This window comes from Centruroides vittatus, unplaced genomic scaffold (assembly GCF_030686945.1).
Source record: "Centruroides vittatus isolate TY-2023 unplaced genomic scaffold, ASM3068694v2 contig_355, whole genome shotgun sequence".
NCBI lineage: Eukaryota > Metazoa > Arthropoda > Arachnida > Scorpiones > Buthidae > Centruroides > Centruroides vittatus.
The window spans coordinates 1,492,511-1,504,946 of NW_027122178.1; positions in this window are offsets into that span (position 1 = coordinate 1,492,511).

Genomic DNA, 12,436 nt, shown 5'->3' on the forward strand with positions numbered 1-12,436 from the left:
AGACCTCTAGCAACATTTAACAATTTGGCTATCTGGCCACAAAATTGTAAAAAAAATAAATAAAAATCTATATTAATAATAAACGTAAAAATATAATAGGAATAATTTAATAATTTATTATGGCAATACTAATAATAAAATTTAAAAATTAATACAATAATAATTTTCAAAATTTTAAAGTTAAATTCTAGATTTTTTATTTTTTTTTAAATTGTTAATTTTTTTTTGTAATTAAATTAACATGATTAACGATAAAATAAATACAGTGGAACCTCGCTTAACGAGCATAATTCGCTTTAGAACCTTACTCGTAATGCGAAACACTCGTTAAGCGAAACAAATTTTCCCATAGAAATTAATGTAAAATATAATAATGCATTCTCTGCTGAAAAAATACTCAAATACCGTATTTATTTGCGTATAGGATGAGGTTTTAATCATTTTTCACTGCTTCAAAAACCTAGGTCCTATATGCGCGGCGAATGATCCTTTGCGTTTTTGCAATAATTTTTGTGAACCCTGTAAGGTTCATGCTGCCATTATAGCAGAGTGCTATCGAGGTCAAGGTAAATGCCGCTTTTAAAGAGATGATCCGAAAATAGCTGGTCACTTAGCAATGATTATAAATGTAGTTATTTCATATTTGTTAAATTGGTATTTTTAATGAATATTTGTACATTCTGAATCATTAAAAATAAACTTTTTCTGCCACGTGCATTATAATCTTTTGATTTTGCCACATGGATATCGGATGCGTGGAAAAGCAATCTTCAAAAGCTGATAGCAGTCATTCAGGAAATACTGCATTTTAAATTCACTCGATGGATCAGAGGACGATGCTTTGTGGAGTAAGAGTGAAAAAGAGGAGAATTATAACGAAGCTTCGGAGAGCGAGTCCGAGTAGACAAAAGGTGATAGTGTCAAGAAAACATGGTTGTTAGCCTTAATACGTGCATTTGGTGATAATTTATTTGTTATTAAACGAAATAAAATGAGAATTGTATTAATAAATATAATTTTCTTTATTTTGATCTTTAAAATCACTCCTCGTCCTATATGTGAGTAAATACGGTATTTTACGCATAACAGTCCCGTTTATTCAAAGAAAATTATATAATATATATTGTTAAGGAGCATGAATCATCATCTTTTCTTCTAGCACGGAATGAACCAACCTGGAATGCGAATTCGATTTGCAGAAAAAAAAATTCACAGATAATAGCACGATGGAGCATGCGCACAATCCGGGACTTCCCCCCTCTCTCCGTCACTCGTTATGCGAAACTTCGCTAGTTAAGCGAGTCAATTTTTAAATATTTGATTTGCTCGTTAAGCGATGTTCCACTGTATATCTAAACCTCGATTTACAAACTTAATTTGTTTCTAAATGTTGTTCGGAAACCGACTTGTTCTCAAACCGAAACAAATTTGCCCATAAGAAACAATGTATAATGGATTAATCCGTTCCCGACCTACAATACAAAACCTTTGTTTTACTTTTTAGCTGTATTTCATCCATAAAAATGCCTAATAATGCAACGTAATATTATATTATAACATACCAACTAAATATTATATTATATTATTATATTATAACATACCAAGTTTATTACGTTTTTATTTATTTGTTTTATACATAATTAGGAACTATCAGCCGACAAAAAACATCCAATTAACAAAAGCCCCAGCAATGAATTACGGTTGAAACCGTAAATGTATCAAAGGATATTAAAATATGATTTATGAAATAACGGGGTATATGTCAATGCATTAATGTACAGTACATTAAGGGCATAAGCAAATACCTAGCGTGCGGTATTGCTTTTGAGGAGTTTATTACAATTAGAAGACGAAAATCTCATTTGGAGATTATCAGTTGTTGATCATGTGAGGCCCAGATCGAGTTCGAACCTAAAAAGGTTTATAAAAATTTGTTATAAATAATTAACGTGAAGCGGAGACAGACGAAAGATTCCGCAAAGTGCCGAGTTTACATGCATCGATGTCAGCAATGCCGGACTTTGACACCATTGCTCATATACAATAGTGAGAAGAGAACTTGATCGGGAAAAGAGATCTGAACTGAATCCGAACTGATCTCAATTTTCACCTGAAGACAAGTGAGAGACCAATCGGGGAGCGAGGAAAGGGAAGTCCAGCAAATCAAGGAAGAATTAGAAAGGAAAAGGGTCGATAAAACCCCGAACTTTAAAAAAAGACGTGTGCACAAAGTCTGAACATCAACAAACAGGTAGTACTTCTAACCTGCGTCATCCGACGATTCTGGGTCGCCAGACGAAATCGTTATCGCTCCCAGTCACTGACGATTTCTCCTCTCTATCCCGTGCACCTCTACTTTCGAGACTCATCTCAACGATCGCTATCTCGTCACTGTCCTGAGGCTGTCATCTCAACTCTCCTCACCGGAAGACGAACATCAAGTGAAACGAAATCTAGAATGAACATTTACGCTCCCTAAAGGCGCTTAGCGTCCAATGATGTAAGCAATGATGTAGAAAAATCTGCGTAGCTTAAGCAGTTATCTGACCTGATTTCAGTCTTCGTAGTAATAATAAATGCAGAAAACTGTAAAATAAATGGTTGTTTCAATATTGTTAATATTTTAAAAAATGGCACTCGCACCATCAAAAGCATAAGTAAATGCAGTTTATAGTTTATAAGCAAAAAGTTGTAAATTGTCTTTCTTTATAACGGCTGGCCTTATCAGAATTATATCTTTCGACAAAACTTTGCGCTTTACCCCATTTTGCACATTTCATTAATAAGAGCAGTAGGCACATCCTCCTTTCCCTCTTCTTCCTCCAACGGCATCTTTTCAAGCATTCTGCTACTCCTTTTGAATGAGTTTGAGTTCGTAGGTAGACAACTCTGTGCCGTGTTCCTTCACCAGCTCTTCGACGTCAGTATTGTCGACTTCCAGGCCCATGCTTTTGCCCAGAGATACAATGTCTTTGACAACTCTAGTAGGCTCTGTCTCGAATCCCTCGAAGTCTCTCTCTGCAACACAATCAGGCCAGAGGTTTCTCCAGGCAGTGGCTTAGCGTAGTGGAGGCGGCAGGGGCGGCCCGCCCCGGGCGGCACTTATAGGGGGCGGCAAAATTTCACAATAAATAATAATATCTTGTAAGAATACCTAAATAAGGAGGCGGCGAAATTTTCCTCCGCCCGGGCGGCTGACACCCACGCTACGCCACTGCCTCCAGGCTGAGTTCAAGGTCTTGCGAGTCACTTGCTGCCAGGCCTTGTCAATAAGACCTAAGCAAAGGAAGATATTGAAGTGATTCTTTCAAAAGTGCTTCGAGGTTAACTCCATGACAGAGATACCTATTAAAAACTGCTTTGATGTAATACTTTTTAAAGTTAGAAATGACGTGTTGATCCATCAGCTGAATCAGTGGAGTCGTATTAGGAGGCAGAGACTTCACGATGATATGAAGTCGAACTCTTCCAGTAACTCGGTCTTCATGCCTGGGGATGGGTAGGAGTATCGTCCATCAAAAGCAAGCACTTCAATGGCAAGTTATTTTTATTAAGATTTTTCCTCACACTAGGAACAATAACTTCATGGATTCATTCCAGGAAAAACTGTCCGGTCACCCAGGCCTTACTGTTAACCCTCCACATGACACAGTTTTTCATAACGTTATTTCTCTTAAAATGCATGAAGCTAATTAAACAAATGTTGTGAATTAAAAACGTATTATTATGTATTATACTGTATCTTAAGCTCAGCTGTGCTCAGCGATGCTGGCATTGTACAGTACATTGTACAGACTGAATAAAAGTATTGACAGTGGTGATCTTCGAAATATTTAACAAAGGGTTCGCTAGCAGAAAATTTTTCCCTAACAATCACCGACAAACAAAATGGAAGTTTTGGCTAGAAATAAATACAATACCTTTTCTTGCGATATATCTAATAATCAGTGGCGTATTTGGAACGTAACGAGCCCTGGGCGAAGACCGGGTAACAATAGTATATTAGTGCTGTCGACCTTTTTTGTTTATTTTTTTTTAGGCAGAGAAATTTTTCACCCCGAATGGCACTGCTGATAATAGACAGATGTCATCATCTCTCGAAATACAATATACTTTTTATTTCGCTGTCCATAGCCCGACACATGTTCCACAGCCATCTTGTATTATCTCGCGCGCGTGAGATTGTGGGATTTCTCTTATGAATGGATCTAGTTTCAAGAACTCTTTTGAATCAATCGCGATTAAACCTCGTTTCGGTCGAGATTGAAACGGTCGAGAGAGATCGCACCAAGGCATAGTCCCCGACCTTGCTCACAATCTAGATTGAAATGCTCGGTGCGAACGGGGTATAAGGCTCTAGTTTAGTAGTGTTACAGAGTATAATACGTATATTTTAATATATTTTTTAAAAGAAACAAAACTACTGAGAAATATTACATGTGTTTAACAAGGTTCGGGAAACTGAAAATTTTACCAACGGGTTCGGCCGAACCTGTGGAACCCGCTGAATATCACCACTGAGTATTGAGAATTGTATAAAAATGAATTTGAAAAAGCTGAATCAGGTTAATTATAAACAGCATCAACGAAAAAACAAGGAAATACGGGATTTACTTATAGGAAACTGATTAATATTTTATAATTTTGTATTTAAAAGATAAACGACTTTATGAAGAGGTTTGGAAAAATTCCTCTTGGAATATCCGTTGGCGGATTCTTCTACATAAAACGGGATTTCCCCATAAGAGTAAATTATCATTTATCTAATCGTATAAATATAGTTCAAGTATAAACGATATTAATATAATATATTAATATCGCACGAGATAATACAAGATGGCTGTGGAACACGTGTCGGGCTATGGACAGCGAAATAAAAAGGATATTGTATTTCGAGAGATGATGACATCTGTCTATTATCAGCAGTGCCATTCGGGGTAAAATTTTTTTTAAATATATATATTTAAAAAAAACACAAACATTTTTCCAATTAAAAATACGAAAATTTTCTAAAATCGGATTCGGTGATATACGAGTGTCCTTGTTACCATCTTGCCTTCTCTTTCTTGGACAGGGTGTTTATATGGAGTTTATGACACAGTTAGGCACTATACTCCGACGAGTTTGGTTTGATTGCTAGGCGACCGACAAGCCGGCCTTATAGAAAACGGTCTTAACGTACGCGAGGGGAGATAGAACGCTTTCCGAGAGGACTTTTATGGAGAGCTGGCTTCTATTTAGGCGTTATCTACTAGGAGAAAACCCGGAAAACTCCTAGCTGCCAGCCTGTCCGACCGGGGCGCGAACCCACACACTTCCCAGTGTTTAGGGTCTGGTTACCGCCGCTATGAGCGGCAACTGAGTCCACTCGGCCACTGGTGGGCATCTTGCCTTCTCGGGGGTGTTTCGTCCTTTTATCCACAGAGAGGAGAACGCTGGAAAATGTAGATTGAAAAGGTTTCCCTGGCGACGATACTTTACAGTCATAATTTGTTATTTTTTCGTCCGATGGTTCTTTTTTAATTTTTAATATTTAATTAGAAAAAAATTGTAAAAATACTAGAATATATGCTTTTATGTGATAATAAATTTTTAAAAATTTTGGAAACAGATTGTATAAACTATGCGGGAAGTGTGTTCTCGTAAATACTGCGTTTATAGAAAAATTATTGGGCTGCAATTTGAAAAAATTGTAGACCCGCTGTCGTCACCTATCTACCTGTCCTTCCTTAATCGCGAGAAAGGAGTTAGATGGATGAAAGTCGATACCAGAAGTGAAAAGCTTAGGGCAGAAGACTTAGATATACGAATATCCAGTTTAGAACGGAAGTAACGTTACTTTTCTCCCGAACGGAGTTAGATGGATGACCGACACGACTTTATTGCTAACAGGAAAAGTATGATGTACAGTACAGGGGCAAGACCACCACTAAAAGAATTGACGAAAAGTTGCAGCTCGGCATTATGACCATTTCAAAATAAGTAATGACTTGTTACAATTAGTTTGGTTTATCTGGTTAAGGCAACGCACCACGTGAGCGATCTGCTGAGGGGATGCATCTAGGGAAGACTTTTATGAGAAGTTGGTCCCTATTTAGGTGTTACTAAATCGGAAAACTGCTTTTGGCTGGCCCGTTGGCCATGCCCGAATTCACGACAAACTACAAACTAACTACCGGTATTCAGTGGTTTTGTCTACTCGGCTACACTTATTAAGAAAATATCGTTCGAAAAGCAAAAATACGTGTGGAAAGTGCTATGTGCTACCTGTCACAGTAATTGAGCGAATGTAATATATATTTTTGTTTTGTTTGGTAAGAATTATATTTAGTTTATGATTTTGGTAAATTTTTTACCAATATATGGCGCTACGTGTAAATCAGAAAATTGAATGTAGACAGAAATTAATTGATTTACAGAAATTCAATAGATATTTTGGGGTGGGATGTACGACATGATCTAAGTTAGAAGTATTTAAGCGGAACCACCGAGTTTCGTAGCAATTGCTCAAACGCCCTAGGAGTGTATAGCGAAACAAAAAAAAAAAACAAACAAACAAACAAACATCCTCATATCTATATATATAATCGAGACGAGTTGATGATAATAATAATAATAATAATAACTCTCCCGTGGTCACCACCTGGTCGTGGTGGGAGAGCCCAGTAATTTTACTGATCCATAGGGCAATGCAGGCTGGAGCATAAGCTCCTGGTAGGGACACCCATGCCAGTAAGGTCTATGGGAAGAAATAAAACTAAGAGTGACCACGCCCACATTCTGTGGAGATATTCATCATGATAATAACTAGATCAAAGTGTGATACCGGCTCGGACGTCGCCCGGGTTAACAAGGTCCGCGTTCGTGGGTTAGGCAGAGGCTCACGTTCGAAAAATAGGTCACAGTCTCCCTTGGTTACCGGTGGCGAAAGCAGCACCGGCCCAAGCATGGCTACTGCAATGCCCTCAACAGATGTGAGGAACCAACCCAGCCTTGGTGTTTCTGTGGCAATGCATCCACAGACCACAAAGGCTGGAAAACCACGCCAACGGATGAAATGGACAGTAGAAATGAACGAGTTTATCATCCGTACTTATTACACCATCATAAAACTCGAAACAAACATGACAGCATACAGACAACAACTACACCATAGATTCACACAACAGTATCCTCATCTCACTGTCACCGAACAAAGGGTTGTTGATCAAAAAAGAACAATTATACACAACAACCTTATTCCACTGTAGGGATCGCAAAAACGCGTAAAAATGGTGAATAATTATAAAGTTCCGAAGTCGGAAAGTTTCGAGAGTCAAATCGTGTCAGGAACATGTGTTGGTGATGTAAACCAGACACGAAAGAAACTCTCCCAAACTTATCCTAAAACAAACGCGACACGATAATGAACGACCGAGGGGATGTCAACCGAGAGAGAGGGAGCTTTGTCCAGGTGCTCGTGTACGAGTGTCGGAAACGGGAAACAGAGGGGGGTAAATGGCCACCGAAGCATCTGGCGGACCGCGTGAGGTCAAAAACGTCAAAGAGAGGGCCATAACGGCCGGAATATACGAGCACGAACTTCAAAGACTCCGTCAACACCTCTCGGAACTCTCCCGACCCAGATCGGTCTCCAGTTTCGCATAGAAACAAAAGAAATGACCAATCGGGGTAAGGGAGAGGAAGAATAGAACCAATCAAAACGGTGAAATTCAGGGGGGAAACCCCTATAAAACTCCCGAGTCGCAAGGTCAAGGGTGTGGACCCTCCTTCCGTCGTTCTTGGAAGAAGTGCGGCAGTTCTCCTCTGGACCAGTGTTACCTCATAGACGCCAGAACCTACGTCCGCCAGCTGGTGACCCCCGTCCAAGCCACACGTCCAGTGCAATAGACAGTTCGTCATTCCAGCCCCGGGCACGCATCTTCGGAAGACGACCGCATCCGACTACCGACAACTGGAGATCTCTATCACCATAAGAGTCGATCTAGATCGCAATTTGTACCAATAATATGTAAGTTAACTTAGTAGTTAGAATAAACGGTTTTGTGTAAGACACTTGTCATCTTTGTCTCCTACCGCCACCACCCACATACGTTTTCGACCCTAGGTTTTCCTGACGCGGGATTAACTGTTTTCCCCTGGCAGTCGGCGGTCTTACACCACAAACAACACTTGAACTTATCAAACAACAGGTTGCTGATCAAATACATCAACAGACAGAAACATCTAACATTAATGAAGATCATGTAACCTGTCAGGATAATCCAGCAACAAGCATTGATAAGAACACACATACAACAATTACCACTAATGATACTACAGACACTTCCTCATCCATCACTGATAACATAGACTTGGATTTAGTTAATACGCTCTCACTTATATTTCAGGAAACACTCACTAAATATACAGGTACAGATCCCACACAACGACCACGAATACCAAAAATCAACACGTCAAAAAAAGTAGGAAAAACACTAAATTATGTAAACACTCACTTACTACCACACTACATTCATTCAATTTCTACACTCGCAGACATTCATACATTAGTTTATGCTGGGGCAGTCACAGTAGTGACACACCATGGACTGAAAGTACAATCACAGACAAATACACAGAAAACACAATTCTATCACAAGCCTGCCTGGCAGAGAAGAATAGAAACACAAATAAATGACATTAGACAGCAATTAGGCAGGCTAACACAATACACTAAAAACAACATAACACCCAAATTAAGGAAACAGCTCAAAAACATTTTCAAGAAAATAAAAACACACACAAAACATGAACATCACAACACACGCATTACAGAATACATTGATACACTAAAACAAAAACTTGCTGCCAAAGCACGTAGACTCAAACGATACAAAACATGTACACTACGAAAACAACAAAATAAATTATTTACAAACAATGAAAAACTCTTTTACAGACAAATCAATAACAAAGCAAACACTGTTACACAGCACAGTGGCACACCAACAGAAGAAGAACTCACAACATATTGGTCTTCTCTTTGGTCCAGTGCTGTCACGCATAATGCTGATGCAGGCTGGATCGAGGAGGAGAACAGAAACTTACACAACATACCAACTATGCCCTGTGTTGAAATAAGCATACATGATTTCCAATACACTGTTAACAGAACACACAACTGGAAGACACCTGGTGTAGACAACATTCACAATTTCTGGTACAAAAAGTTTACATCACTGCACCAGGAACTAGCTAAACATCTAACACACATCATCATCAATCCACAAGACATGCCAAATTTTCTTACCCAGGGCATCACCTACATGAAACCTAAAAACAACAATACCACAGACCCCACACAATACAGACCAATTACATGTCTTCCAACACTCTACAAATTATTGACATCCTGTATCGCAAACAAAATATACAAACACGTTGAAGAACACAACATTCTAACAGAACAGCAAAAAGGTTGTCGTAGAAACCACAGGGGATGCAAAGAACAGTTACTCATAGATTCAGTCATTCTACGGCAAGCACACAAACAACACAGAAACATACACATGGCATATATAGACTGCAGAAAAGCATTCGACAGTGTTCCACACAGTTGGCTGCTACATATTCTACACATGTACAAAATACATCCATCACTCATTGCATTCTTTCAAAACACTATGCAGCACTGGAGAACAACACTACATCTCAGGGTTAGTAACACTTCCATACAAACAAACCAAATTTTTATTAGGCGAGGAATATTTCAAGGAGATTCCTTGAGTCCTCTCTGGTTCTGCTTAGTCCTGAACCCATTATCCAACATGTTAAACAACACGCAATATGGTTACAATATCAGACACGAAAAAACAACACAGTTTACACTGTCACATCTCATGTACATGGATGACATAAAACTTTATGCATCCACACAAAAACAACTTCATCAACTCCTACAAATCACACATTCATACACCAAGGACATACAAATGGAATTTGGCCTAGATAAATGCAAAACAGTTCACATAGAAAAAGGAATCCTGAAGAAAGAAGATTTTGCACTTGGAAATGGAGACGTTATTGAATCCATGGAAGAGGGCGAGTTCTGCAAGTATTTAGTATTCCAACAGGCCAAACTAACAGAACATGCACAAATAAAGCAAAGATTAATTAAAGAATACCAAAGTAGGTTAAATGCTATTCTCAGAACACAGTTAAATGCAAAATACACAGTTAAAGCAATAAACACATATGTCATCCCAGTACTCACATATTCTTTTGGAGTTATACATTGGACTCACACAGATCTTGAGCAACTCCAAAGGAAAACAAGAACAACACTTACTAAGCATAAACAACATCATCTTAAATCTGCCACAGAAAGATTAACCCTTCCACGTAAAGATGGCGGACGTGGCCTGATTGACATAGTTAACCTTCACTACAAACAAATACAGTCACTGCGAGAGTTTTTCTACAAAAAACAAGAAACATCACAATTACATAAAGCAGTAACTCTAGCAGACTCGAATAACACACCATTAAACTTACACTCACATCATATGGACACAACGCAACATATAAAAAGCATAGACACCATTAAGCAATCGTGGCTCGAAAGGCACTCCATGGCAGGCATCCTTATGATCTGGCCCAGGATTTTGTTGACAAAACTGCGTCAAACAGCTGGTTAGCTCGGGGATGCCTCTTTGGGGAGACGGAAGGATTCATGATTGCCATACAGGATCAGGTCATAAATACTAAAAACTACAGAAAACACATACTCAAAGATGCAACACTCACAAATGACACGTGCAGAAAATGTCACATCATGCCAGAAACTATACAACACATCACCTCTGGTTGCAAGCTCTTGGCACAGACAGATTATTTACACAGACATAACCAAGTAGCAAATATAATACACCAAGAGCTTGTAAAAAAACACAAATTAGTAGGCATCCACTAGCCATACTACAAATACATTCCACAGACAGTATTGGAAAACAACACGCACAAAATGTACTACGACAGAACCATAATCACAGATAAAACAATATACCACAACAGACCAGACATCACACTCGTTGACAAACACAGTAAAATCACATACATTATAGACATATCCATTCCAAACACTCACAATATACAAAACGCATGTGCTGAAAAATTTAGCAAGTACACAGAACTCGCCCAGGAAATAAGGCATCTGTGGAGGATGGATAGGGTGCTTATTGTACCTGTTGTTCTCTCCTCTACAGGTGTCATACCACACACACTACACAAAAGCCTGGGCACATTACAATTGAATAGAAACATATACATCACACTACAGAAGGCCACTATATTGAATACATGTCATATTGTGAGAAAATTCCTGAATACAGACACACACACTGATACACTTCTTTAATTTCTGTTTTGGTTACTATGCCTTGACTTTGGTCCGGCATAGCACACAGCCACCGGTGTTAACCGAGTATATCTCACTTAACCCAACATAATAATAATAATAATAATCAGTGCAGAGCCCAAACGGTAAGGAGTTGAAAGTTGAAATTTGGTACACAGTTAGGGTACGTCACGAGGACGCACACTAAAAAGGGATTTTTCGAAATTCCTCCCCACGGGGGAGATGGACAGGATTAAGTCTTAACACTTCCATCAACAATGGAAGTGTTAAGTAAAAAGTAATTTCATCAACGAACTAAGTATTTCTAAATAAAGGTCGAATTTGAAAATCGAATGTTCTAATATTGTTCGATTTTTACGACTTGTTCTGATTATATCGTTCAATTTTCATCGAATGTTCTAAAGAAGAAAGGTCGAGAAAAACCGAACTAATGTGTTTAAATTTGAAAATCGAATATGTTCTAACATATTATCTTTTTCTTTCTTTTTTTTCTCCAGCGCCGGTAAATCTTGCACGTCGCTTTCTCTTGTTCTCCATTGTTACTTAACACTTCCATGTCAACAATGGAAGTGTTAAGTAACAATGGAGAACAAGAGAAAGCGACGTGCAAGATTTACCGGCGCTGGAGAAAAAAAAGAAAGAAAAGATAATATGTTAGAACATATTCGATTTTCAAATTTAAACACATTAGTTCGGTTTTTCTCGACCTTTCTTCTTTAGAACATTCGATGAAAATTGAACGATATAATCAGAACAAGTCGTAAAAATCGAACAATATTAGAACATTCGATTTTCAAATTCGACCTTTATTTAGAAATACTTAGTTCGTTGATGAAATTACTTTTTTTCTTTTGTGACTATAATGTAATAATTTTAATTTTTGCTATCGTTACTTTTGCCCGAGCAACGCCGGGCCTACCTGCTAGTTTATATATAAATTACATGATTCCTTTATACTTATGAAACAGTTTAAACACAGCATCCGTGCTCTTCAATGAAAATATCTTTAGAAAGTTTTAGCATTTTGCAAATATCCCT